The sequence below is a fragment of the Pinus tabuliformis genome, chromosome X (genome assembly GCF_031772625.1).
Source record: "Pinus tabuliformis cultivar Carrire ecotype Pingquan chromosome X, CPIR1, whole genome shotgun sequence".
Lineage (NCBI taxonomy): Eukaryota > Viridiplantae > Streptophyta > Pinopsida > Pinales > Pinaceae > Pinus > Pinus tabuliformis.
In genome coordinates this window covers 1,601,588,119-1,601,614,932 of record NC_142308.1, presented here as the reverse complement: position 1 = coordinate 1,601,614,932, position 26,814 = coordinate 1,601,588,119, and the positions used below count along the sequence as shown (strand labels likewise).

Below are 26,814 nucleotides of genomic sequence, written 5' to 3'. Positions count from 1 at the left end.
TCATAACATTTGCTGTGATTTCCTAACAATGTGGCTGACCCTCTTCCTGAATTCATCTCTATGCTCCCGCCATTCCTTCGTTGCATCAATGTTGGTAGGAAATTCATCATTTGGACTAGAAAGAATTGGTATGATGTTTAAGAGAATGGCTTCAACTGTGTCGACAGGCATCCACCATTCACTTGCCAATTCATATCCATTTGGATCATCACCAGGTGAGTGAAGGATAGAAATGAAAACATGTCCATCTGGATAAACATATGGATGCCACATTTCTGATGTAAACTTGACTGTTGGTGGATTATTTGGGTAGTTAGGTGGAAATGCCATGATCACACTATAATATCCACCTTCATAGATTTTACCCAGAGGTCAAATAATTGTCACATTCCATTCAAAAACATTGGAGTCATCTATACTATTGGCATATATTAATATACATAGGGAGGTCAAATTAGGGTTTTGAGCCCTAGCTTCCACACAACTTTGTTACAATTTAATAGGTGATAATTAAGACATACAATGTGGCCCCCTGTAGGAATTTACAGGGTAAGTTCCTCAGACAGAACACCAAAGGACACCACTCACAAACAGATCGCAAATCAATACACCAGTACTTTTGACGTGGTTAAAACACTCAAAGAGGGAAACAGTCCACGGCCTGAGCCAATGCGGCCACTTCAGGCAATTTATTAATAAAAGAATGAAAATTTACATAAGCTTCTCTCATGAATGGTTAACCTACAAATGACCCTCCATGCTCTTTAAATAGAGATCATGGACCAATCGGGTGTTAAGCCACAGATCAAGTGTCGGTAATACCGAGGAGAGAATGAACCGTCAGATCACTACATATCGTGACCGTCGGATTGTAAGTTACAAAATGTACATAGTAAAGAAACACACTTTACCTAACTCTATACTATACCAAGTTGTACTTAACTATTTCCTATGTGTCGGAATATCCTAACATCCCCCCTTAAGAAAAATTTGGGATAGGATTGAAGGATTTACAAATATGACACAATAGGAGAAGGAAGGAGGCACTAGAACCTATCCCCCCTTAGTGACAACTTCCTGAACTCAAACCATAAATCGAAGTTTAGTGAACTTCGCCTCTGTGAGAGCCTTTGTAAAGATGTCTGCAACTTGATCATCTGTTGAACAATATTGCACTTCAAGAACATGGTCATGAATGAGCTTTCTAATGATGTGCATGTGCAGTTCAATGTGTTTGCTACGCTAATGTTGGACTAGATCTTTGCATAGTTGAATGGCACTTTTATTATCACACCAAAGTGTAGTCGAATGCTGCTGCTAAAAGCCAAACTTTGACAGGATCTGACGAAGCCACAAGGCTTCCTTACTAGCTTCTATGGCACCACGATACTCTGCTTCTGTTGAAGAAAGAGAAATGGCACCTTGTTTCTTGCAAGCCCATGTAATAGGTCCTGAACCAAGAGTGAACACATAACCTGCAGTAGACTTCCGATCATCAGGGTCACCAGCCCAATCGCAATCAGTGAAACCAACCAATAGAGGAGATGCTTCAGCACTGTAATGAATCCCAAACTGAACTATACCTTGAACATAACGAAGTATTCTTTTAGCTGCTTTCCAATGACTTTCACGTGGGTTTTGCATAAATCGAGCAACAAGGTCAACGGCAAAGGAAAGGTCAGGATGAGTATGGGTTAGATACAAAAGTTTTCCTACAATTTGACAGTATAAGGTAGCATCAACTTCAGGAGAAGTACAAGTGACTAAAAGCTTGACTCCAGACTGAAAGGGAGAAGGGGCTGGCTTACAGTCTTCCATGTGAAAATGGCATAGAATATCACAGGCATACTTGGACTGAGAAAGGGAAATACCTTCCTTGGATTGCAAGACTTGAAGACCGAGAAAATAATCTAAGTGTCCTAAGTCTGTCATTTCAAACTTCCTTTTAAGGCTAGACTTCACATGGTTTATAAGGTTGGGATCACTACCAGTCAGGATAAGATCATCAACATAAAGAACAAGAATGATAAGAGACTTTCCCACTTTCTTGGTGTAGACAGTATTGTCAGAATGACACCTAGAAAAGCCATTTTCTAAAAGAAAGTTATCCATTTTGGCATACCAAGCTCGAGGAGCTTGCTTGAGACCATAAAGGGATTTCTTAAGCCGACATACAAGGCTGGAGTTTGTTTGTATAAATCCAATAGGTTGTTCCATATAGATTTCTTCATGCAAGTCGCCATGCAAGAAGGCGGATTTAACATCCATCTGATGGACTTCCAATTTGAAAGAGGCAGCATGGGAAAGAACAAGGTGGATAGAGTTCATTTTGGCAACAGGGGAGAAGGTTTCAGTATAGTCAATGCCTTCAACTTGTGAAAAACCCTTAGCAACAAGACGAGCTTTATTTTTATCAACTTTCCCATCTGGTCCATACTTGGTTCTATAAACCCATTTGCATCTAACAAGTTTTCGTCCCTTTGGTAGAGGAACAAGATCCCATGTATCATTTGCCAATAATGAATGATATTCTTCATTCATAGCTGCTTCCCAATCTGGATGGCCTGAAGCTTCTGCAAAGGTGTCAGGATCATAATTCACTGAAGCTTGAGCCAGTAAAGAAGAGGCTCTCTCGAACTGAGAATGTGTACGTCGTTGATCTGTAGGATCACGGCAAAATCACCTGTTGCATCCCGAGTAGCACGGACCCATTTTGGAAGCTGAGGAGATGAAGGAGGATCTTGAGAAGGTGGGGGAGGATTTTCATCCTCGCTTTCATCATCTGAAGAAGAAATATTTTCAAAAGTAGAAGAGATAGGGAGAGGTGGCACATCCGCCAAACTAGGCTCGCAGGCCGATATATTTTCAGCAAACTTTACAACTCTTCTAATGATAACATTTTTGGACTTAAGTGGAATAAGTCTATATCCTTTGACATCTTCAGAATATCCAACAAAAATACATTTTTCACTCTTAGGTTCTAAAGCTTTATGTTTCTCATCTGGAATATGGGCCCATGCTTCACTTCCAAAAACACGAAAGTGACTTACATCTGGTTTGATTGAGCTCCATGCTTCTTCTGGAGTGATATTCTTTAAAACCTTAGTAGGAGTGTGATTCATTATGTAATTTGCACAGTTAATTGCTTCTGCCCAATAATTAAGACTAAGTCCTTTAGATTGAAGCATACAATTAGCCATTTCCTTTAAGGTGCGATTCTTCCTTTCAGCGACACCATTTTGTTATGGAGTATATGGAACAGTATGTTGCATTTGAATTCCATTCTCAGTGCAAAAGTTTATGAATTTGTTTTTAACATATTCTCCGCCATTATCAGATCTTAGCTTAAGAATTTGATGTCCATATTGTTTTTCAGCAAAGGCCTTAAAGGCCAAGAACATGTTAAATACTTCACTCTTGAGTTTTAAGAAGTATACCCAAGTGCGTCTAGAGAAATCATCAATGAAAGTTAAGAAATACTTGTAGCCAGAGAATGAAGCAACTGGAAGTGGACCACATAAATCACTATGCATGAGCTGTAAAGGGGTTGAGACATGCCAAGAGGCACATTTTTCAAAACTGTCCCGATGATGTTTTCCGAGTACACATCCGGAACAAAAACCATCTCTGCAAGATACCATTGGAAGACCTGTCACCATATTTTCTTTACATAGATTCTGAAGAGAGCGATAGTTTAAGTGACCAAATCGCTCATGCCAAAGTTTGCTTACTTCATCATTATGAGCAACAAATACTGAGGGAAGATTTGATGACCCAAAGTTGTGAAACTTATACAACCTTGTAGAATCATCAGCAATGCCAGTAGCTAAAATATGTCTAGGATCTCTTAGGTCCTTAATTACAACATCGTGAGGTGAAAATTCAACGATTTTACCTTCACCTGAATGGGTTATCTGATATACAGATAGAAGGTTGTAGGATAAGGTTGGAACACATAATACATCATTAAACTGACCATTGTCTAGATGAACATTTCCAGTCCCTACAACACTAAGAGATCTATCATCACCAACATATATATTTTTGGTGTTACAATCATTTAAAGAAGAAAACATGGCTTTGTTTTTGGCCATGTGATAAGAAGCTCCAGAACCAATGAGCCACTCATGAGAATGAGAAGAAGAAGATACATTTAGTGCATAGCCAGACCGAGATGCTTGACAACCACATGCAAAAAGTGCCATTCCTGAAGATGAAGTTGAAGTTGAAGATTGCTCCAAATGGATGTTATGCTTCTTCATTGTTTCTTCCAAGGCTTCCATCTTCTTAAAGCATTTGGATTCTAAGTGGCCATCTCGATTACAAAAGTTGCAATGTCTATCAGTCTTCTTCCCTTTGTTTTTATTTGTCTTATCATTTTGTTGAAATGATTTTTCATTTTGAGGCTGAAATTGCTTAGGACCCTTGTTTGGTTTAGGACCATTCTTTTTAGGATACAACTTCTTAGGATTCTTTGGATTTGGTTGCTGCTGGGCGGCTAACGCTTTCTTAGAAGAGTTTCCAAGATGAAGAAGACCAAGGTGTAAGAGTTTTTCTTGTTATCTTATTAAAGAATCACAAAAGGAATCAAAGGAAGGGGACTTGTAGGTTTGTCCTTGAGAAATGAAGGCTTCTCTTGTAGAATGGAAGGTGGAAACAAACACAGAATAGGCTGGTCCCAACTTAGTAAGAATGGAGTAGATAAGGCTACTATCTTCTTTCTTAACCTTAACACCTTCCAAGAGAAGTCTAAGGGTCTTGAACTTGGACAAAAAATCTTCAATGCAAGAAAAATTATTGGGGTCCAATGTAAGCAATTCATTTTCAAGTTGATGGGCTTTAAGTTCATTCTTAATTCCATAGACTTTAGTAATTTGTTACAGTGCTTCATCAGGAGTATCAAGTTCTGCAATATGGAATCTAAGATCTGGAGAAATAGACATCCCTATCAACCCACGTGCTTGGTCTTTCCTATTTTCCCATTTAGCTACCTTGTCGTCATCTTTCGGTTTGGTCTCTTGGCCTGTGGCTATTCTGTAAAGACCTTTACTTCTAAGTAAATCCACAATGTAGGACCACCATTGGAAGTAGTTGGTGCTGTCAAGAATAACTTGGCATGGACTTTCCATTTAAAAAAAAAACTGAAGCTATAGATGCTGAAACTAAGTGTTTCAATGGAAAGATCTCGAAAAATTAGGCTGTTTCAAAAAAAACGGCTCTGAAAACGGCTTCTGAATGAAGAAGTTATGGCTTTTTGAAAAAAACTTGACGAAGTCGCCGACGAAGTGCGGGAATGTGTGGAAATGAAAAAATCCACCCCCACAAAATGGAGACTTGAACCCAAGACCTCTACTCTCATAAATTAGCTTTGCACCAAGTGAGCTATACAAAAAGTTTGAGAGAGAGAGAGGGGGGGGTTGATGCTTTGGGTTGCGTGCTTGCTTTGAGAAAGCTCTTTTTCCCTACAAAACAAAAAACACAAAACCCAACACGGACATACAAAAAAAAACGAACCTTGTGGCTCGAAGTTAGCTTTACCCGGAAACTAAATATTTTCAAAAACGAACCTTGCGGCTCGAAGTTAGCTTTAGCCAGAAACTAAATATTTTCCTCAATGTTTCTGATTTTCCGAGATCACACTAAGGCGCAGTAGAAAAGAGCATACGCATGAGAAAAATCCTTCCTTTCTGTTTCTGATTTGCCCAGATCGCACAGAGTTGTAGGGCAAAGAGCATACGCAGAAATGAAAGGTATAGATCCGGTAATTAAAAAAAGCTAAATAAACCGAAACCGAAATAAACAGAGAGAAAATAACTGTAAACTGCAAATAAACACTGTATACCTCCAGATCTTAAAAATGACACAGCTAGGGCTACCAGAAACCTTTTCGCGTGAAACGAAAGGGGTTCCTCACTGGAACAGATGCTCCCAACACAACAGAGTAGTCCTCTCGGCCTGAAAGCAGTCAGAAACAGTAGATCTAGGAAATGGTAGTCGGATGCAATTCTACCGGCTTCAGATTTGGATCACCAACGGACGCAGCCCTCAAATAGCTCTAATACCATGTAGGAATTTACAGGGTAAGTTCCTTAGATAGAACACCAAAGGACACTGCTCACAAACAGATCGCAGATCAATACACCAGTACTTTTGACCTGGTTAAAACCCTCAAAGAGGGAAATAGTCCACGGCCTGAGCCAACGCGACCACTTCAGGCAATTTATTAATAAAAGAATGAAAATTTACATAAGCTTCTCTCATGAACGGTTAACCTACAAATGACCCTCCATGCTCTTTAAATAGAGATCATGGACCAATCGGGTGTTAAGCCACGGATCAAGTGTCGGTAATACCGAGGAGAGAATGAACCGTCGGATCACTACATATCGTGATCGTCGGATTGTAAGTTACAAAATGTACATAGTAAAGAAACACACTTTGCCTAACTCTATACCTAACTCTATACTAGACCAAGTTGTACTTAACTATTTCCTATGTGTCGGAATATCCTAACACCCCCATCGCAAAGAAGGCACTCTTCTGAAGCATCAATGTCATATCTCACAATATTTTTTTAAGGAATTTGTTTGAATGATAGTGGATTAACTATGTTTATCATACCATGCCTTTCTTTCCACTAGTTCTCTCTCTATCATAGATGAGGCTATAAGAGCCAGACTCCTACCTGCCTACATTGATTGTGTACGCTCAATCATGCCCTGAAATGCAGCAGGGGCCATAATGAATGATCATTTAAGCCTGGTGGCTAGTTATTCATATCAGACAAAGATGAGGGAGCGCAGTGGTATCACCCCCCAATGTTGGCAATTCCAGATTGACCTGAAAGCGTGGATGCATGGATGGCAGGGCATGTATGCGAGGATTTGGGAGGAGTCAGATCTCTAACAACCAAGGGAGTCTACCTAGTTGTGTCTCTATGAACTAGGGTAGTTGACAGGTGTAGGCTGACTGAATTGCACTAGGGGCTAGAGAATGAATGTAATGCATGTATGCATGGACGGGGACTGGAGGCTATGTAGATGCATGTGTATGCAGATGTATTATGGAAGGCATATTGACCTGAATGGTAGAATGCAATTTTACCCATCTACCATGGAGGAGAGAACCAACCTATGCCCCATCCATATTACGGTTCCCCATAACAGAGGACGAAAGAGACTGCAGACAATAGCCAACAAGACTGACACAATCACAGTTGTGCATCACGGTTTTAGCATTTCCAATGCTATGAATTCCACCATAGGGAATTGGAGCTTGAAGAGGAACTCGAGAAGGAGAGAAGTGCAGAAGTACCACATAACTACAGAGAAGAAGCATTTTTATGATCTCCGGGTCATTAACTTTCTCAAAGAAATGGTGACCAAGCTCCAAAAGGATAATTTTTCTTTCCAATGGATCTCATTTTTTCTCTCCCTAATGCTTAGGATGAAGAGAAGAGGTTGTTGTCCAAAGAATTCCTTAGCACTTAATCTCATTTGATGCCAACATCATTCTGAATTTTGTAATATAATTTGTTGCCAACATCATTTTGAATTTTATGCCCGCAGCGTTTCAAATTTTGTAATACAATTAGAGCTATAGTGTAATATAATGGAATTTTGTAAAGGTTGGTTATTCAAATTTTATGTGGGCTTTATTGGAGATAATTCCATTTGTTTAAAAGAAATATATAGTTGTAGTAGTTGGAATGAGATTGGTGCTTTCCAATGTTGACCATGAAATTACATAGTGGCTATATGTACTCATCTTCTAAAGAAGGTGATCCACACACCCTTTACATGTTGGGTTGTGTTATATTGTTTCCACGACTAGACCACGTAGTCAATCAAGGGGTTAGAGGGGGGGTGGGTATCCACCCTCTACAGGGTCAGGGGTAGCGCCCCGGGGAAATTTTTTTTGGACCCTATATTAGGTTGGGTGGACCTACCTATGGTTTTGTGCATGGTTTTCGCACATGGTTTTGGACGTAATGATTTTCGGTCCATGGCTTTGAACACGATGGTTTTCGTTCCATGGTATTGGATGCTTTGACATGTATAAATATGTATTGTAACATTGAAAGGAACATAATGAAAAATCAAGCTAGTAGTCCCAGTTTTTGGATCCAGGGGAAAATCTCTTTGTATATGTGTTTTATGTGTTATGCTCTCGCATTGTTTATTTTCTGTGTTTTAGAATTTGTATGCAGGTAATTTCTGTACGGGGTTAAAACCTACAAAGAATTCCTTAGCGCTTAATCTCATTTGATGCCAACATCATTCTGAATTTTGTAATATAATTTGATGCCAACATCATTTCGAATTTTATGCCCGCATCGTTTCGAATTTTGTAATACAATCAAAGCTATAGTGTAATATAATGGAATTTTGTAAAGGTTGGTTATTCAAATTTTATGTGGGCTTTATTGGAGATAATCCCATTTGTTTAAAAAAAAATATAGTTGCAGTAGTTGGAATGAGATTGGGGCTTTCCAATGTTGACCATGAAATTACATAGTGGCTATATGTACTCATCTTCTAAAGAAGGCGATCCACACATCCTTTACATGATAAGTAATTTAAGTGATATACAGATAGTTATATTACGGTTCTCCATCCATACACCTCATTCTAGATAAGAAATAAACCATTGACTTGGGGATGGGTCGGCATGGATTGCTGATAAGAATCCATAAGGGTAGTCTGAAAATGGGGGAGTTAGAGATATCATATTATTTATAATATTAATTTTGTGAGCATGGATGTTGGGTCCCTATAATACTAGTGATTACCCCATTACTATTGTATTTGTATCCCTTATTAATATTGTTGTGCCCCTATTGTCCCCATATTGTCATTACTGTGCCCCATAGAATCCCTCTATTGTTATTTTTGTGGCTTTATATTATTATTGTTAGGTCGGCTGGGTTATATTGTGACTCCTTAGACTCCTATATATAGAAAGGAGGTTTTGTCATTTGAATCATCCAAGAATTTTTCATTTATGTAATGTAAAGGAGGTTGCCCCCTTGAAGAGGCTGAATTCTAAGGCTTTGATCTATCTTTTCTATCTTTTTGTGAGCTGGTTTCATAACATTTGGTATCAGAGCTTTAGATTCTAGGGTTTCGCTGCTCCAAATAGGTCATTGTGGAATTTTCGCTATAACTTTTTTTTTTGCGACGTTTCAGAAGGTAAAGAAAAACCCAATTTGAGAAGAAATTGCACTGAACCTTGGGTCTGAATTTCAGAGATTTACGCACTATATTTTCGGAGATATGATCTGAGGAAGTTGGTCTTTTTGCAGACTCCTAAATTACATTCCAAACAGGTGACCTGGGGAAAATCGTCATAACTTTCTCTCTAAGCATCAGATTGAAGTTTCTTAAGAAGGTACAGAAAGAGGACATACTGTAGTTTCTTGTATATATTTTCAGAGCCAAAGGTTGAAACAATGACTCGTGGCACGTCGTACAAGTTCGCTCTACTGAACTAGTCTATAATTAGGTCACTGTGGGAGATTTCGCATAACTCGTCCTTGGAGAATCCAATTTGGATCAGATTGGTGGCATTGGAAAGAGGACACATAGGGATACTGTAGGTTGCAATTTCAGAACTGGATGATCCGAAATTACAGAGATACATCAGAGGCAATATCGAGCTCTTACAAAGTGAAAAAAGTTGTGTAGATTTTTTTAAATTTTTGCTTAAGCTTGGTTTGAAAATTTATTTTGAAGGAATTCAAAGGGTATAGTAGAGAATTATTATCGGTAACTGATGCCCCGAGGAAAGAAAATTCAAACACCTAGTAAGAAACCTGAAAGCTCTAGCATCACTCATGAAGAAGAGGAAGAAATGTTATTGATATATCAAAATTACAAGACCAAGTGCAACAAGTGTCACTTGCACAAAAGCTAACAGAAGCTAAGATAAATGGCGTGGAATCTAAGATAAAGGGCGTGGACGCTAAGTCGGATGATTTGAAGATAGATTTGAAGAGAGACATGGCATATTTGAAGACAGATTTGAAGACGAACATGACAGATTTGAAGACAGATTTGACAAATTTTCTACAAGAAATACTTACTAATGGTGAAAAGGTAGTAAAGGAAACTCATGATTCGAACAAAAGAAATGTTAATCATGATTTCATAGACTCTAATGTGGGATCAAAGACCCACCATATTCCAAAAATCGATATGAGGAAGTTTGATGGCAAGGATCCCGCAACATGGATATTACAGATGGAGCAATTTTTCGATCTCAATAATGTGCAAAACACACAAAAGGTACGTATTGCAAATTTATATTTGGAACCAAATTAGTTTGTATGGTATCAATGGCTTTGATCTCATAAACAAATTATCACTTGGGCAATTTTTACAGAAGAATTGACAGCACATTATGAGGATACAAAAAGAAACACTTTTTTTAGCCAATTGATAAGTCTCAAACAAAAGGGTTCAATAATGGAGCACATTGAGGAGTTCCAAAAATTGAACATAAGGGTAAAAAATATTCTAGAGGAGCATAGGATTGATGTGTTCATAGGGACTTTAAAGGATAATATCCAACATGATGTTCGCCTTTGGGAACTTAATTCATTAGAGAAGGCATTCAGGTTAGCAAGAAAAATGGAAAGCAAAATTATGGCAACCAGGAAGCATACCACTCACAACTATAAAGATGGAAGTGTTTTTGCCCCTAGTCTTCCACAACCTATAAGGTTGACACCACAACAATTGGAAGAAAAAAGAGCAAAAGGGCTTTGTTACAGTTGTGATAGCAAATACACTAAAGGTCATAAGTGTGCTGAGAAGAAATTATTCTACATAGATTGTGAAGAGGAAGAAGAAAAGGAGCAAGAAAGGTCAAAAGAAGAGGATATACTCCAGGAACAAAGCCTAGATAAAGAAGAAATGAATCCAACCATATCTTGTAATGCATTGGTGGGAATTACCACTCCTCAAACAATCAAGATAGAAGGACAAATCAAGAAGAAAAAGGTAATAGTGTTGATTGATTCAGGAAGTACCCACAATTTTATTCATTGTAAGGTAGCAAAAGAATTGAATTGCTTCTTATATCCAGCACCAGAGTGTCAAGTGATGGTTGCAAATGGAGGAACAATAAATTGCTCTGGAAAGTGCCATAATATCAAGCTATCCATGGGAGAATATGTATTGACTAGCCCAATGCTTTCCATTCCAATGGGAGGTGTTGATGTTGTACTAGGAGTCCAATGGCTACAATCCTTGGGTACAATAGCTTTTAATTTTCAAGAACTTTTCATGAAATTTTTTGTGGAAGGAAAGGAAGTTGAATTAAGGGGTATTGCAGGGAAACCAGGAAAGATAATCAGCTCTAACAGTATGACAAAGCTTCTAAAAAAGGAACAAAGAGGTGTAATTGCACAATTATGTTCGCTAGATGTTTCCACATTGGAATCATCTATTTCTCCAGATCTCCAAAAAGTCTTGGACAATCATTCCAAGGTATTTGAGACTCCCAAAGGTCTCCCACCTATTCGTGATCATGATCATGCTATTCATCTGATTCCAGGAAGTGTTCCTCCAAACATCAGGCCTTACAGATATCCCTATGCCCAAAAGAGTGAAATTGAACGTATGGTTGCAGAAATGCTAGAGGCTGGTATAATTCAACCGAGTCAAAGTTCTTTCTCTGCTCCAGTAGTATTGGTGCACAAGAAGGATGGATCATGGCGCATGTGTCTGGATTATAGGGAGCTCAACAAGCTCACTATTAAAGATAAGTTTCCCATTCCTGTCATTGATGAATTACTGGATGAATTGCATGGATCAATTTACTTCACCAAGTTGGATCTTCGTTCAGGATATCATCAAATCAGAATGAAGACTGAAGACATTCCGAAAATAACATTTAGAACTCATGAGGGTCATTATGAATTTTTGGTCATGCCTTTTGGCCTTACCAATGCACCTTCAACATTTCAAGGTTTGATGAATTCCATTTTCAAACCATTCCTTAGAAAATTTGTGTTAGTATTTTTTGATGATATACTAATCTACAGCAAGTCTTGGAAGGATCATGTTGAACATGTTGACAGGGTGCTACAACTATTGGAGGAGAAACAATTATATGCAAAAAGATCCAAATGTTTCTTTGGAGTACAAGAGGTGGAATATCTGGGTCATATTGTATCTCATGAAGGAGTTAAGGTAGACCCTAGCAAAATTAAAGCCATTAAGGAATGGAAAATCCCCACATCCATAAAGCATCTGCGAGGATTTCTTGGGTTGACAGGGTATTATCGCAAGTTTGTTAAGAATTATGGGAGAATAGCAGCACCTCTAACAACATTATTGAAGAAAGATGCATTTTCATGGACTCCAGAAGCAACAAAGGCCTTTGAACATCTTAAAGAGGCAATGTGCCAAGCACCGGTCTTAGCTACACCGAACTTCACAAAAACCTTTATTGTGGAATGTGATGCTTCAGGAAATGGAATTGGTGTTGTTTTAATGCAAGATGAAAGACCCATTGCTTTTGAAAGTCATCCAATCAAGGGAAAGTTTTTACACAAAGCTATTTATGAGAAGGAAATGTTGGCAATACTCCATGCACTTAAGAAATGGCGACCCTACCTAATGGGAAGACACTTCAAGGTAAAAATGGATCATGATAGCCTTAAATACTTTTTAGAACAAAGATTATCCTCTGAAGAGCAACAAAAGTGGGTCACAAAGATGTTGGGTTATGACTTTGAAATCATCTACAAAAAAGGGAAGCAAAATGTGGTGGCAGATGCACTCTCAAGAAAGGATGAGGATGTGGAAGCATTGTTGTGCACCATTTCTATTATCCAACCAGATTGGATAAACAAAGCAAGGGGGGAATGGAAGAATGACGAAGAAGTGTGGGCACTTATTCAAAAGTTACAACAAGATTCCAGTACATCTGATACATTTAGCTGGCAAAATGATTCGTTATGGTACAAAGATCGCTTATACCTCTGTAAGAATTCCCAGCTAAAACAAAAGATTCTTATGGAATTGCACACTTCTCCTTTAGGAGGGCACTCAGGATTTTTAAAAACTTACCACAGGGTTAAGAAGGAATTTTTTTGGGATGGCCTTAAATCAGATATTCAAAAGTTTGTGGTGGAATGTTTGGTTTTCCAACAAAATAAAGTTGAAACAATTAAGACATCGGGTCTATTACAACCTTTATCCATTCCAAGCCAACGTTGGGAGGAGGTTTCAATGGATTTTATCACAGGTTTACCCAAGTCTGAGGGAAAGAGTGTCATCATGGTGGTAGTTGACAGACTTACCAAGTATGCACACTTTTGTGCATTATCACATCCATTTAAAGCCAGTACAGTTTCTACTGCATTTATGGAAACAATTCAAAAGCTACATGGAAACCCAAAGATTATTGTAAGTGACAGAGATCCCATTTTCACTGGAAATTTTTGGACAGAATTATTTTCTTGTCTTGGTACTCAGTTAGCTCATAGCTCATCTTATCATCCTCAATCTGATGGGCAAACTGAGATAGTAAACAAATGTTTGGAAGGATATCTTCGTTGCTTTGTATCTGATAAATAGACACAATGGGTCAAATGGTTGCCTCTGGCTGAATGGTGGTATAACACTTCCTTCCATACAGCAACAAAAATGACCCCATTTATGGCACTTTATGGATATCAGCCACCATCCATCACATCATATTTAAGAGAAATTTTTAAGGTTCAAGCAATGGAACATCACATCAAACATCAACAACAAGTCCTCCAACTCTTAAAGGATAACCTCGTGTTGGCACAGAATAGAATGAAACAACAGGCAGATCAACATCGCAGCAAAAGAATTTTTGATGTAGGTGATTGGGTATTCCTACGGCTACAACCATATAAGCAAATGTCCCTCAAGCAAGCTAAGAAGGATAATAAATTATCACCAAAGTATTATGGTCCGTACAAGGTGTTGCAAAAGATTGGTACTATGGCATACAAATTGGAGCTTCCTTCAGCTTCTCGATTGCACCCAGTTTTCCATGTTTCATGTTTAAAGAAGGTTATAGGTGACAAGCTCCCAGTTCAAACAATATTGCTAGAACTTGATGAGGAAGGAAAAATTATATTGGAACCGGAAGCAGTCACAAAAACAAGAACTTGACAGCTACGAAATTGATCAATTTCAGAGTATCTTATCAAGTGGAAGAACTTATCCGTTGAAGATTCCACATGGGAGGATGAGAATTTTATACATAAGCATCTAGAACTACTCAAGCGTTGAGGACAACACTTTTTTGAAGGAGAGGGGCATGTTGGGTCCCTATAATACTAGTGATTACCCCATTACTATTGTATTTGTATCCCTCATTAATATTGTTGTGCCCCTATTGTCCCCATATTGTTATTACTGTTCCCTATAGAATCCCTCTATTGTTATTTTTGTGGCTTTATATTATTATTGTTAGGTCGGCTGGGTTATATTATGACTCCTTAGACTCCTATATATAGAAACGAGGTTTTGTCATTTGAATCATCCAAGAATTGTTCATTTATGTAATGTAAAGGAGGTTGCCCCATCGAAGAGGCTGAATTCTAAGGCGTTGATCTATCTTTTCTATCTTTTTGTGAGTTGGTTTCATAACAATGGAGTTTTGGTGCAGTGATGGTAGCATCCATATTTTATCAAATACATTCATATCTTATATGTTTTCATATCTTCATAGAATCTTACCTCCACATACATTTATACTTAATGGTTTATGTATTTATATCCTCTCACAACAATGTGCAATGCAATTCTTATTTGGAGAGTATTATTTGGCGCTTATATACATACAATTGCTATATTTTACAAAGTGTTCTCACAACTATATTTTGCAACACTCTTGCAATGTTAATACATTTTGAAGCATATTTGGAGCAACATTTATATATCATATGGAGAAACATTCATTTTGGAGCAGTGTTCAATCTGGAGTAGCCCTCATTTTCATTAAGAGTGATGTTCATTCAATGAGAGTGTCAATATTTTTTGTACAAGACAAAACATTGCAGGATGTAGAGGATCAATGCGTTGGTGGCAGCTACATTGAGGACTCTGTTACAGTAAGATGAGTGAGTTGAAGACCATATTTTCAGTACCTTAATGACAGAAAATGGATAACTGTGGATTGAAGGGATACAAGGCATCTATAACCCCTTGTCATTGATGTCAAAGGGGGAGGCACAGGTTATGGGCAATAATGAGAAATATATTTCAGGACAAAAGGAGGAGGATGAATGAGTTGCCATCAATGCCAAAGGGGGACATTGTTGGAAATATTGGCATCAATGTCAAGTTAAGTTGATTGATTAATGTCGATAAATGTTATAAATGTCACTAAGCACATTGGTGATAATTTATGTTGAATGGAAAGTGTACATAAATATTGAATGTTGAATATAAAAGGCTAAAAGTGATGTGAAGCGCAAAGGCTATGCTAATCAGTGTGAAGGCTAAACATTGAGACAAAAGTTGAAATACATATATTTGTTTGAACAAAAAATGTTGATAATCCAAATCTAAATTTTCTCTTGTAATTATTACTGAAGTTATTAGTTCATATATTCTTTTTGAGTGGAAGGAGTCTACATCATAGAATTGATGAGAAGTAGAAGAAGAGAAGAAGAGTGAAAAGAAGAAGCAGTTCAACAGAAAACTTGACAACAAAAATGTATATGAGGTAACTAGCATTTGTGACTTGATGTTGTGATTGAAAATTTTTTGTTCTTTTCTATGTTGCAGCTTGAAAAAGAATAGGTTGTATCCTATTGAGGTAGGAGCCTGCTGTGGGTTGTAGCCTGCAAAAAATTTGTGGGAGTTGGAGCTTCCTTTGAGGTAGCAGCCTCTTGTAGGTTGGAGCCTACAAAAATCTGATGTAATAAGGAGTAGCAGCTTGCCTTCACATCACTTTCAGCCTAAATTTCGTGTTTTTCTCCCTTTGGGGTTTCCACTTATATCTGGAGTCTTCATGTTTTTAATTATTGCGTGTTGTGTGAATTCTTTGAATTCTTGGTAAACAAATCTGCAAACCTCTCTCCTTGAAATCTGCAAAAGGAATTCAATAACTATTCAAAAATCATGAGAAATTAGTCAGTTACAACTACCTCTCATGGAAATGGTCATACGTGAATGACTTACTTAGCGCAGTTGAATCCCAAAATGATATCTAATATAATGCACTGCATAAAACCTCATACTTAAATTCAAAAAGAGTGAAGGGATCTCTACTTGAATAGTTCATGAGGCATAATACTTGCTAAGGTTTTGCAAATGAAGTAGCAGGCTAAGTGGGCTTGATTGTGGGGAAAACTCCACAGTTAAGCGCGCTTGAGCCAGAGGCGATCTAGGATGGGTGACCTCCCGGGAAGTCCTAGTTACCGGGTGCAAGCCCCAGAAGTGATGATTGATGCTATGTGATTCATTTCACTAGTTTCAATCCCACTTCTTCACCCCTGTGATCATCACCCGATGCAATGAGTGCTAAGTGAAATATTCAAAAATCATGAGAAATTAGTCAGTTACGACTACCTCTCATGGAAATGGTCATATGTTAATGACTTACTTAACACAGTTGAATCCCAAAATGATATCTAATATAATGCACTGCATAAACCTCCATACTTAAATTCAATAACTATTGAGCACAAACATAAATCATTAACTGCATAAGAATAGGATTAAGTTGAGCAAAAAAAATAATAATAATAAATTATTGATTCACCCCCCTTGTAGTAATTTCCAACCATAAATATCATTCTCACGCTTTCATCACCTGTTGGAGTGACCTCCAAAGAAGCCTCAAAATCAAGAACTAAGGAACCTATTGAATTCACCAAGCCAACTATTCCAATATATGAAAATACATAGTGCTTTATTGATAAGAATACAAAGGTCACATGGAGCAAGATATACAACACATTCATGCAGGATACATTTATTGAGAACTTAGAAGATGTGCATGCATACATCAATATCAAGAGGTCCAAAATGCATAGGATCACATGCAAATTTCTTGTCATCACTTGTGCAAAAGTGATTGATTGGATCATTACACACATGGATGACTCTTATCTTGTTCTTCACAGTGAGAGTGGCAGTTATCTCACCACTTATTACGGAGAAGACATGCAGATGTACTAAAAAATTCTTAGGCCCATAGAATATGCAAATAATGACTTATACACCAGATGGGACAACCTCGACACATGTGACATTATTAGATCTCAGTTTCGATAGCCTACTATGTTTTGCCATTGCCCATCTGTAGTCTATCCGACAAAGATCCTCAAAGATGTATATCGGTATTTGATAGCCATGTGTTGTCGGTTGCATGGGCACAAGAACGTTGAGGTGTTTGAGGAAAATTAGATATATATATATATATATGTGTGTGTGTGTGTGTGTGTGTGTGTGTGTGTGTGTGTGTGTGTGTGTATATATATATATATATATATATATATATATGTATGTATATACATACATACATACATACATACATACATACATACATATATATATATATATATATCTATATATGTATGTATGTATGTATACATGTATATACATCTCTCTACACACACACACACACACACACATATATATATATGCTCCATATTGTGGTAACATGTTGTAAAGCTTTCAATTGGGTAGATATATTTTCATTTGAGTTGTAGCGTCACATGGGGCAGCCAAAAGCATCTTTGAAGGTGAACCAAGTACCAAAATTTATATGTCTATTTTTCTCCTAGATGGAACCTGTGCAAAATATGCATTCCCAGGAATGTACTAGAAGTAGACATCTAAGAAAAAGTTCCTAATTTACTTTCACTGTAGAGTGTTATCATAATCAGAGGCGCATATGACAGATTAACTGAGAACTTCTTTGTAGTTATCTTTCATATGATATTTGAGATTGATTCTCCCTGCATGATTGATCAGGTGAAGGAGTCACTACGAGATATTGCAGATTGGTTTGCAACACCTGAGGGTACATACATTAGATGTTTAGGTTGTCATATATCCCCTCATATGGTGTCGTAATATGTGACTAATAAGGTGGTCATGCAGGAAGTGGAAAATTAGTTGGACAAGGGATTGTCAGAATTTCTTCATAGGAACAAGAAAGCCCCTTGGCCCTCCTTGTTGAGGATTAGATTATATGAGTTCAATAGCCATAAGGCAGAAGCAACACAGATATAGGATTTGGATCGCCTTCACTTATCCACTAAGGATTTTCATGGATATGATCCTAGGAGAATATGCACACAAAATTGTGAAAGGATCAATCACAATAAGGGTTTTTCTTCGATATCTAGAGTAGAAGATGAGAAGATAAAAAAATGGTATAATGTAAACATGATGTCGTACCCAAGGAAGGAGACCAATTCACCCCAAGATCCACCAGATCAGGACTTGTAGGAATAGGAGGAGGAACAAATAACCCCTCAAGTAAGGAAAGTAGCTTCTAAGAAGAGGATCATATATGATTTGGCAGGTGAGAGCAGAAGGAAGTGGAAAAATTATCCTTTGAACATAGGATATATTCAAGAGGAATGAGAGAGGAGAGAAGCAAAGGAAGAAGAGGAGAAGAGGTGGCAGGATTAGTTTCTTTAGAAGCAACAAGAGGAAGAGGAAGAGAGGAAAATTATAGAAGAAGAACAACAAAGACAATCCCAAGAGGAAGAAGCAACACAAATATTGGAAGATGAACTGTTGATTGAAGGGATAGAAAAGGGAGAATTGGAGGAGGAAGATACCATCCAACCCATAGATGATGAGCCAGGTACTCCAGAGGAACATACCCTCACAAGTGGTTATCTTCCATTTGGATATATGGGGATCACGCCTCCACTGATAGACAAAGTTATGGATGTATGTAGTGTAACTTTCAATCACCTTAAGAAGAGGATCATGCAGTAGAGACATAGATACTTTCCCAATGATCCTCAAAATCCAGTCTCAGTTGATATAGAGAAGGTGATTAATGCCAACATCAAAAGAAATCCTACAACATTCATGGTTGAAAAAGTTACTTTTTCCACAATAGCACAGGATAACTTTGAATATCTATTGAGTGAGAATGCTAGATTGAGGAAAGAACTTGTTGTAGTGAAGAAACAAGCGGAACATCTCACAGCGAAGAATTAACATTTATCATCACAAAGTTTCAGCACCGCAGAATAACAGTCATCCATGCAGGAAGAACTAGGGCCAATGGAGGACACCATGGCGTGACTATACAATAGGTGGTGTCTCCTCTCGTTGACATCCAGAAGAAAGCACAGGAAGTGGTAAAACTCTTGAAAGTAGCAAACAAAGCGGTCAACCAGATTCAGGAGTGGGTTGCCAAGTTCTGAATGCTCTGCAACATTTGGAAAAGAAAGACAAGATTGCCACAGAAATGGACAAAGTTCAGTTGAGACTCCACCTATAGAAATACTCACATCTTGGAGCATAGTTAGTTAGTACTATTTTCACCTATAATCGACTACATAATGGTTTTGAGTCTCTAACACAAAATCATGGGATGCCTGCAATAGGAACACTTCAAGCGATCAGAGGCAGAGAAGTCTTCTTATAGGAGATTAGATTATATATTGAGCATATCAAACAAGAAACATAACAGGAAGTCTTGGAGGTTACCAAAGAGATTATTCTACGATATTATTTTGCACTAGTCAAAGCTCATATGAAACTGTCATGGCTCTAGAATAATGTACAGTCAAGCTCCAAGACCATACTAACAGAGGCACTAGAGGTGAAGATGTGGTATATAGGGTACTTTCCATTTTGAGTCAAATACATCTCAATGAAGTTTAGAGCATGGCACACTTACATTACAAATGAGCTCCATGATGAAAAAATGATTTATCCATTTGATGAGAATTTGTCCCATTATTAGTTTTGTCTTATTAGGCTACCGTCTCATATGTAATTTGTCTCATGTAATAAATAATATGTAATGAAGTCCAAGGAACACATGCGGAATGTGAATAGTCACATATTGGATGTAACAATTCATAAATAGAATATGAATAGTCATAGAATTCAAAGAGTCATGAGGACACCGAAAGGTCATTTTTATTTGTTATAAATAGCTCCTCATAACTCAAGCTAAATGTTGGGATTCTTGGAGTCTTTCCTTGGCTTCTCTTGTATCACATAGGAGATAGATCATTCTTTGGAGAAGCAAGTTGTGGCTTCATGTTCCACTATTGGATATAGTGTTTCATTCATGTAACAATGTACTTGGGACCTTTCACTCTTAATCAGAAGCTTGATGAGCCAACACTTCTTCATACATGTATCATAGATATAGTTGGACTATTCTGGTTATGTTTATGGTATATGTTTCTTTAATTACATACTAAGTGAATGAACTAATTTGTTTCTTAGCTATGGTTATTATTGAATAAGTGTTGTTATGTTTTAATGATTATTGTTTATTATGTGGACTAATTTGCAGGTATTCAACAAGTCTTTCTCTTCCTTCCTAGGTCCCCCTTTAGGATAGTACTATTACTTTTCTAACTAGTGGCTCGTTTTCCTTACCAGTCATGGATGTTCCCTCATGCACCTTACATTGGGTGTCTCACAAAGCTCACATACTTGCTACCACAATGAGGTGTTGTTTTCTCTTGTGTGTACTCATAGCCAAGGCATATATTTGAAACCTTTCCAATGGTGGCTAGACCGTATGACCAGATGGGACTCCAATACCAAACTATGTGAGGTCTAATTGGGAATCACATCAAGGAGATCCCCTTACAATGTTGGTGGTATCCATCACCATCAACACCTTCATAAATTCAAACTAGTGGTATCTGTGTGGTTTTCTCTTTATTTATTTTTCAATACATGTCACCAATGAGGTTGGGATATAAAGAGTTGGGACTCAAATCAATTGAGCCCTTGCAAGACTATCCTCATCAAACTTGATGGATTCCCATGGTCAAAGAAAAGAAAGATGAGGGAGCATGAGATCTTATCAAACTATTGCTCGAAGAAGCCCTTGAGTGACAAAGGAATGAAATGATGGATAATATTTCCATGATTATTCAACAAATGTTGATAGGTGATGCATCTTCATCAAGTGGCCACTTTAGAGGTGCTACCCCCTTTAAGGTACATGTTAATTTTGATATTCCTATATTTGTAGGCCATATAGATGCAAATGCTCTTGAACATTGGTTAAATATGCTATAAGGGTATTTTTAAGTCCATAAACTTTCCAATAGAGAAAATATTACCTTTACACTCCTTAGGGCCACCCCCTGTGCCTAGGATTGGTGGGAAACTTACTGTGGGAAAAGGGTTGTAGAGGAATCCATACTATTTTCAGTCGCACCAACTTGGGACTCTTTTAGGGTTGCTGTTAAGGAGCAATATTACCCTATTGGAAGATACAAATACTAGTACATGATATGGACCACACTATGACATGAAAGGGACCAAGCGGTGCTAGAATTCACGAATATATTTCATACCTCATGTAACAAGCTAGGTATCAAGGACATTAAGTGACATCTGTGGTAGTCTGCATAGATACATCCAAATATAAATGGATTTCTTGGAAACCTCCTCGTTTGGAGCAACATATCAAGATGTTGTCAAAGTTAAGAAATTTTTAAAGAGAAGAAGTGATACTTTTTATTTGCAAATCATTCACAACATAAGTAAAGCAAGGGCATCCTCAAGTTACAAAAAAATGGACAGAGCCAAGGTGGACCACCCCTGGAGAACCCATCGAAGCTACAAACAAAGAAAGGTAATGAGAAGACAAAGAAAGACACTAGAAAGTGGTGTCAATTTAATAAGAGCCCCACTCATAACACCAATAAGTGTTGTGCAAGGTAGTCGCAGGTGGTTGAGCTAAAATCCTCAAAGTTAGATTTAGGTTCTAGTTGTGAAACAAACCTAGACGAGGGGACACAAATCATTTATGTAGAAACCAATGCCACCATTTCCACCACCAAAGTCCAATAAATTGATATCGGAGATCCCAAGGAAGGTGAGTGCCTATTTCACTCACAAATATGGATGAAAGGTGCTCAATTGTGTTTCATTGTCAATAGTGGGAGTCAAAAGGGCCTCATCTTAGCTAAGGTTTTTAAGAAGTTGGGTCTTCTGACGATACCATACTCATAGCCATACACCATTGGGTGGCTCCACTAAGGGAGAAATCCCTGCGTTAGCTAACAATGTTGCCTGCCCTACAACATCAAGCCTTTCAAGGATGAGGCAATGTGTGATGTTGCTCCCCTTTAAGTTTGTAATGTTCTATTAGGCCAAAAATACTTATGAAAGAATCATGATGTGTATGAATTTAGGCCTCATAGAGTTATTATTACTTTGGGTAGACAACTATATAAGATACCATAGGTAACCCCACCTACTATTGAATTTTGCAACTATGTACGATATTCATAATATTTCATTTGTACTTGTAATGATGAAACATAAATTATATTTGTAAAAGAAAAAATTATTTGAAGTAATTTCTTCATGCTTGCAAGAAAAATAAAATATTTATTTGTTTTATATTCAAAATAATTTTTTATAAGGCATGTTTTTCATGAACTTATCAAGAGTGGGAAAATGAAAATTTGAATTGTATTCTAGACAACACAAGATGCCCAAATCATCCTCCCACTGATGAAGTTGGCCCTGTCCAAGAGGCACCTATTCGACCCATTCCAATATGTATATATAGAGACCACTTGTCTCCGCTACAAGCATAATTCACATCTCATCAATACAAAATACTTCTGATCTAGCACAACGAAAGAGAATGACGAGTCAAAGAAGAACAAGTCGAGCACTAGAAGAAGACACTTCACATGTGCGATCTCTCTCTCTCTCTCTCTCTGCTACCCTCACACATGTGTTTGATGATATGAAATTTCTTTAGTAAAGGTCTGAAATCTGAGGCAAAAGGTGAGGCCGAAATTCGGCCCTATTGAAAACCTAGTGTGAACTTGTGAAGCAACATCTTGAAGTATTTTGGTGAAGCTTTGATTTGGAATATTGAGGCATCTTGTGGTTTTCATCTTGTTGGTTAGTTTGAATTTGATATATCTCTTGTTGTATTGATTCTCCAAGCAAAGGGTTGGATGGGTTTCTCGCCCATAGTGAATTTTCCTAATGTAAAATCTTCTTGTCTCTTTGTGCACTGGGATCTATTGCTCTATTGTCTCTATGGTTGAATTTATGAATGTGTAATTGCTTAATGATACATTCAAAGGGATAAATAATCATCTACATATTTGGAAGTAATTACCAAGTTTTAGAAAAAAAAAAGTATTGCCCTGATAATTGACAACAACCCAAGAAGACATTACCTGAGGATTCCAAGAATCCTCCCGTTTTAGGTGACAAGTGTTGGCCTCCCTTTCACCACAGGGGGTATTACCTGTTCTAATGTTGGTTAGATAAATCTTCTTTAAAAGAAAAATGATTATGCCAGATTAATGATAATGAGTGTTTTATAAATAACATAAGGTTTTTAGGGAAAGAATAGCGATATACACATAAAGTATGAAACTTATTAACATAAAATATCATTTATGACTAAATGAGGTTTAAATTATATACCATATTTCACATACAACATTAAGGTTAGTACAAATTAACATTTAAAATAAAAGGACAAAAAAAAAATTAAAATAAATTGACTTAAATTTATCTAATTGAAAATTGTAGTTAAAAAATATGATATCAAGTACCAATATTAATTTATCTTGCACAAACAATTAGAATATTTGATTTAATTATTTCTAATAATTAATATTAGAGAAAAATTACATCAAATTAATGTGTGAAAGATTTAAGAATCTGATTAAGTCAAAGTATTCCCAATCATTTGCATGTGCTAGTGAAGTAAATACAATAAAGAACAATAATAAAATAAAAAATAAAAAAATTGGTTTTTCCCATTTAAGTTTAATGTGCAAATAAACCCTAGATAACATGTATCATAAGAATTTCAACCTGCAACAAATAAACTCAAATATGATTTTAAAACCCTTAAATATCAAGTATTCAAACATTTAATTCATTATTGTATTCAATATTATTATATAATCAAATTATATCGATAACCTTGTACAATGAACTCGTAAATAAAACTTCACATTAAAAGAACACATAAAAAAGAAATGAAGAATGAAATGAATCACAATATTATTGAATAAAAAACATCACACACAATGAGAAGAACCACTGTAGCAAGTACATTATGGTTGTAAAATAATAAGTCTTCATCTCCAACCCACCATCCTTCAATCTGCCAAAAAAACTCTTAAACGAACTTTGTATGTCCTCTTTTATATTTATAGGAATTAGTTTCTCATTTAGTTCTCGTAACTTCCCAAATAAAATTACATTAATAATAGTTATTTGACTAAATATATATTCAATCCTTTTCATCAACTCAAATGTTTCACCTTAAAAAATCTTTAAACAATCCTTTTCGTATAAAAGAAAGGTAAGAATTAACTCTCTAATATAAAATACACTGATAAATAAAATTAAACTATAAACTCACCCTCAATAATTTTCTCCTCAATAATATTGTGTTATGTATTTTTATTAAATGAAATTTGATTTTACTTTACGTAAAACCTAATAAAATATTTCCAACTATATAAAACATTTGGTTACCTCAATAAAATTTTGTTACGTACTTTTATTAACTGAAATTTGATTTTACTTTATGTTAAACCTAATAAAATATTTTCAATTATAAAATATATTTTAATGTGAATGTATTTTCCAAAAATGTTCAAGGCAACACAAAATCTAAAAATATATATTAAATTTAATATTGTTTTCCTTTTAAATATTAAACACTACCATTTCTATGAAACCTCAACACTTCTTCCCTGCTACAAATGAACTAAATGCTGCACAATTTTTCCATCCAACACAACAAATCTGAAATGTATATATGTTTTAAGTTTTAAATATAAATCATGAATTTAATTATATATTCCAAATTTATATATTGATATAAATTTCAAATAAATAATTTAAATATTATAAACCGTATATATAAATTTTAATGATGTACAAATGATATAATATATATAAATATACAATTTCAAAAATATATATATATATATATAAATGTACTTGTATTCTATATATATAGAATGAATATTTTTTATATAAACTTTATATATATTAAGGTATAGTTATATAGATTATATTAGAACATCAAACAATGGTAATATATCTATAATTAAAATTACATTTTAAAGTTGTCGGAGGAAATATGCAACTTGGTTCGGACGAAATTTTAGTAGTGAGGAAAGTTGGATCAACTGTTATTGGGTCGTTACTTGAAATGTTGTTAAAACTTTTGCGGAGCCCGATGGGTTGTTTGGCCTCGCTCGAATCTATAAGTTTGAGCATAAAAGAAGGAGAATAATGCATCTTTCATGTTGGCGGAAACCACAGTTAAGGGGAAGTATTATACCTTAATTATTCGTGGGTCCAAACTTGAAAGCAAGGTTTTTTTGTTTGATTGTAAATTTATACATAGGACTTCATTGATCAATTTTTTTTGCATGGAGTTTACAATACCCACTTGAAGGTGGGTTTTCACATAGAGACTAGAACCAAATTGTAAGTAGATATTAGGGTAAATATAGTAAAAAAATAATAGTATCACTCATCTTTGAGTTGGTTTTTAGATTTTTTTTCTTTTTTGGCTACTTTTATTTACTCATTTGGTGAAGGAGTAGCCACAACTTGTTGGAGAATTTTCTGATAGGCTGTCATTGCGTCCTTTTCGAATTCTGGATCGACGGGCTCGCTTTGCTGCTCCCAATGAAGAAGTAGTACTATCTATTCCTATGTGAAGTGCTAAACTTTTATTCTCCCTACTCTCCTTGCAATCCTCATCCGAAGAGAAAATTTCATCATTTGATTCACTGTCCTCCTCATTTGAAGATGAGGAATCCTCTTCCTCCATAGGGGAAGGGCAACATGGCTTTCAAGCCTTAGATTTAGTTTTCCATTTTACCATCTTTTGAGTGCAGGAGTTTTGTAGGTGTCTTGTTTGATGACAGAGGCGACAACGAAAAGTTGTGTTCTCATAGTCTAGGAACTAGGTCCAATGGAAATCACCTACTTTCATGTTGCTTATGTTGAGAAAGCCTTTACTGATGTCGAGTTATACACAAATCTTACAAAAAGAATAAATTCCACTTTGGTCTCGCGTAATATCTATGGCTAGGAAGTGATCTAGGGTGTTACTGATGCTTGTAAACATTAAATCATGCCATAGATGAGTTGACAAGTTTGGAAGTCAGAGACAAATAGGGTGCTTTGTGATTACTATTATAGAGGGATCGAAGTCTGAGAACTAAGGGGTCATGAAAAGCCCGCTTTTCCCTAGAACTATGGGCCCTTAAATAGAGCACTCTTGTAATCTTCTTGTCAAGCAAACATAACTATGAAGAAGCCCTTATAACAGAAGATAACCTTGTAGGAACTGGTCCAATTTGATTATATCCATTTATAAAGATCTAATGTTCGAGGCCGCAACCCATTGAAATGAAAAATTAGGCCCCACTTTGCCAGTAGCTCATGAAGATTTCCTATATCTGGATGGGAAATGTCAACGGAGGGAGTGTCCTTTGATTTTTTCACAATAAATAGACTAGGTGCATCCTCGGAAGACACTGCTTACTTGGAGTTTGAAGGATAGTTGAAGGAGGATGAAAACCCTAAAAAGTATGGTTACGAACTACATCTTTATATGATAAAG

The 26,814-nt window shown here is 36.5% G+C and overlaps 1 pseudogene; it reads right to left on the bottom strand.

Annotated features, from left to right (window-relative positions):
• On the bottom strand, positions 1-26,016 carry LOC149146155 (ubiquitin-conjugating enzyme E2 7 pseudogene; annotated as a pseudogene).
• Positions 26,017-26,814: the final 798 nt, after the last annotated feature.